Source organism: Siphateles boraxobius, unplaced genomic scaffold (genome assembly GCF_051911475.1).
Source record: "Siphateles boraxobius isolate OS27281-9 unplaced genomic scaffold, OSU_SipBor_1 9, whole genome shotgun sequence".
Lineage (NCBI taxonomy): Eukaryota > Metazoa > Chordata > Actinopteri > Cypriniformes > Leuciscidae > Siphateles > Siphateles boraxobius.
The window spans coordinates 3,858,821-3,862,846 of record NW_027509219.1 but is presented as its reverse complement, the minus strand read 5'-3'; the positions used below and the strand labels follow the sequence as shown (position 1 = coordinate 3,862,846).

General features: G+C 38.8%; 1 long non-coding RNA gene across 1 annotated transcript; it reads left to right on the top strand.

Moving 5' to 3' along the window:
• The first annotated feature begins 2,297 nt into the window (after nucleotides 1–2,297).
• Nucleotides 2,298–3,498, top strand: LOC143732214 (uncharacterized). The gene is made up of 3 exons (XR_013201079.1): nucleotides 2,298–2,449; nucleotides 3,024–3,188; nucleotides 3,358–3,498. It is a non-coding gene; the product is annotated as an uncharacterized LOC143732214 (long non-coding RNA).
• The last annotated feature ends 528 nt before the right edge of the window (nucleotides 3,499–4,026 follow it).

Here is a 4,026-nt window from a genome sequence, read left to right as displayed (position 1 = left end):
GCTCCTATAATATAATAAAACACAATACCCCACATCTTTCCTTGTGGAATATTAGGTTTCAGCCTTAAAGGGAACCCCGGGTATTAAGACTTGTATGGCTTAATATGACATAAATGATATCTCTTACTGAAATATGTAGTAGAACACCCATGAAAGATTTACATTATTTAAAAATCCACATCGTTTTATACATATTTTGGACAACAGGGGTACCATTTTAAGTGCGCAGTGCATTCTGTGACGATGACGTCAAATGGTTGCCCTCTGTGAGCAACTGATGCTACCTGGTGCTATTTTCACCACAACACAACATTGGAATCCACAACTTGGAAAATAAAATACTGATGCCAGGTTGTGCGGCTTTTGGATGTAATTTTCAGCCGAAGGGCAACAAGAGAAGCGATGTAAGTCTTCACTGCTTTCCTAGCTATAAGAAGAGTAGAAGAGAATAGGAAGATGCCTGTAGACGAATAAAACTTCCTAAAAACCTGTGTTTTTGTTCTCTACACTTTAGCCCTGATGCCTTTGAGGCTTTTAGTAGACCACAGCTACTGAAAGAGTTTACAGGTGGCGATGGATAGCGTACGCTTAAACCAAATGCCGTACCATTGATTTTTCCCCACAAGGAGTCTAAACGCCCCCGGATATCGAGTGAAATCCGTGCTGAGAAACGGCAGAGACAAGAAACGCTAGATGCCATCCTGGCAGGATATAAACATACAGACGCTTGTCATGACGGCGTAGCCACTGAAGGAGAAAGTTCAAGTTTATTCGCGGAGAAACCTGACGATTCATCAGTTTCACTGCAGTCAGTAAGGGTACAGTGTTCTCTAGTTATAAAAGATGCAGCAGCGCAGACAATCGTCAGGTTCCTCTGCGAATAAGCTTGAAAGCAGTGAAGACTTACATTGCTTCTCTTGCTGCCCTTCGACTGAAAATAACAACCAAAAGCCGCACAATGTGGCATCTTAACAGTATTTCATTTTCCTAGTTGTGTATTCCAATGTTGTGTTGCGGTAAGAATAGCAACAGGTAGCGTCAGTAGCTCACAGAGTGCAAAAATTTGATGTCATCGAAACACAGAATGCACTGCGCACCTAAAATGGCGCACCTTTAAATAACGTAAATGTTTCATAGGTTTTCTACTACATGATTCAGTAAGAGACATAATTTACGTTATATTAAGCCATACAATTCTTAGTACCCGGGGTTCCCTTTAAACTGTTCTGAAAAGTAAAAGAGTTCTGAAAGGTTTGGTTATGCAAAAAAACTTTCTTGTGCACAACACAAGAACACTTCTAAAGCCTGCTTTATGACACCTGGAATTAATTGTCCTGTGACTGCTGTTGTAATAATATGGTTTACTGCACCCTTACAAAAAGAAGTTTATTCAAGTGTGCTATTAGTATACTTCTTTTAAACTATAATAAGAATGAATAAAATTATATTTTTTAAAGCAGAGGCTCTGTTCTTTCTTTTATATATTGCATGCTTCAGATATTCATACAACAAATTATTCGGGGGGCCACAAAAGTTCTCTTTGTAACTTTCGTTCAGTATCTCATTATGGGAACGCCTTAGGTGTGACCGATCGCGTGGCATCAATGACACCACGTCTGCCAATCATGGCAGACCAATTGCTGCTGAGATCAGGGAGTCCGGCCTCCCTGTATATAAATTGCAGCTACAGTACCTGCCGTTTCATCATTCTTGCTCTCTTCCCGTGGAAGAATTTCGGATGCTGTCCTCAGCAGATTTTGGGAATTATTGCTTAATGAGTTAGTTCACCCAAAAATGAAAATTTTGTCATTAGCTACTTACTCACCCTCATGTCTTTGCAAACTCATAAGACCTTTGTTCATCTTCGAAACACAAATGAAGATATTTTTTATGAAATCCAAGGTGCTTTCTGATCCCTTCAGGCAGCAGCATCATTGCAACTTTCAAGGCCAAGAAAAGTAATAAAGACATTGTTAAATTAATCCATGCAGTGGTTCAAATGTAATTTTGTGAAGCAACGAAAAAACAAAAATAACAACTTTATTCAACCATTTCTTCTCACTGTAAAAAATGATCTGGTCAAAAAGTTATGATAACTTATATATGTCATTAACTCAGACATAAAATAATGTGTTATGAGATTTAAACTCAATTGTTTGAGTTTTCAAACTTCCAAAGTAGGTTCATAAGTTACTTCAATGAATCACAAATTCCAGGTGCTTGAATGAACTTCCCATTTTAAATTGAGTGGGGTACAAGTCTTTGGCGTGTTGCAGATTAAGTGGAGGACAGCTCATGTGCGGGGGACCACCGACGAAGCCAGGCCTCGAGAGACGAACAAGTTTACGCGCCAGCAAGCAATCAAACTTCAAGCGGCCGGGTGCCTCATTTTTCCGTCAGACAACAAGACGACGAGTCGGGTTGGCGTGAACAAGTTCGCTATTGGTAAGTGTTCGTGTTTTGTAGATATTAAGAATGTGCATTGATGAATCCAATAACGTGATTAACGTTAGCTATCGTTACCTTTTGATATGTGCAATTTATTTATGCACATTTCAGCGACCGTTAACGTTAGCTTGAACACATTTGCTAGCAGTTCAGTCTTTTAGTTCAGTCAGAGACGGTTGAAAATTTCTGATAGACCGTATGTGAAGGCCAAATACACTAACGTTACCGTTCAAAAGTTTGGGGTCAGTCAGATTTTTTATGTTTTTAAAATAAGTATCTCCTGCTCACTAAGGCTGCATTTATTTGATTAAAAATACAAACAGAAACATTAATATTGTGAAATATTATTCTAATTTAAAACAGCTGTTTTCTATTTTGATATATTTTAAACTGTAATTTATTCCTGTGATCAAAGCTGAATTTTCAGCATCATTACTCCAGTCTTCAGTGTCACATGATCCTTCAGAAATCAGTATAATATGATGATTTGATGCTCAAGAAACATTCATTATTATTATCAATGTTGAAAACGGTTGTGTACATTTTTTTTTCAAAAGTCTTTGATGAATATAAAGTTCAAAAGAACAAGATGCCCAGAGGTGAGGGTCAACAAAAGAAAAGGAGAAGAAGCCAAGGGACCACATATGAAGAAGTCAAGGAAGGGTGAGGTCCACTACTGTCCAGATCCCCCTGAAGGACTGAGTGATGAAGACATGGAAGAAAAGCAGAGGATGATGGAGGTACATCATACACACACATGCACATCACACATACACATCATACCTGTCTAATATTATTGCATACATACCTGCCTATATTATACTAACTACCTACACTTTGCTTTTGTGTCTGTGAAGCCTACTATTTTGTCTTATTATGTGTCCTTTGTGCTTGTACAATCCAATTCAGGTGTAAGTGCTGAAAAAAGACCCAGATCACCAGCAGATAGATGAGCTGATGTCTGCCACGTTCTCCAAGCGCAGAAAGGAGATCGTAGGGGATCAAACTCTCATTGGGGATGTCATAGATAGATGGCCGGCCATGTTCTGTGAGAGAAGGTATAACAATAGACAACACTCAGCCTAAGATTAATCACGTAATCCAATGACTGGATACTGTAGAGATGTCTGATACTGTACTGTGGTCCTATCAGAAATGTTTCTTTTTTTAGTCCGAATGGTGACGTGAATGTGCATACAGATAAGTGAGAGTATTGTGTTTAGTATCACTGAGTGAATGAAAGCCTTTGACAACAGACAACCTTAGCTTACTAAATTGTGACTCTATGCTTTGAAAATCTTTTCTCTAATTTTTTAACCTTTTTGTATTTTTTGTCTCCTCTGGTTCGGGCAGAGTTCAAAAGAGTCGTGAGCACAGACCTTCTCGAGTCATTCCTCGACGGACTTGATGACCTTGCACCAAGACTGCTGGAAGTGTACGAAGCTGCGACCAAGTTATTTTGGACTGGCTGAAGAAAGACGTGAGTAGACGAGCTGAGAATTGTAAAATTGGGCACCAGATGTTTGCAATAAAATCTAAACACTGCTTATTTTTGTCTTGTAGGACACAAACGAAAGG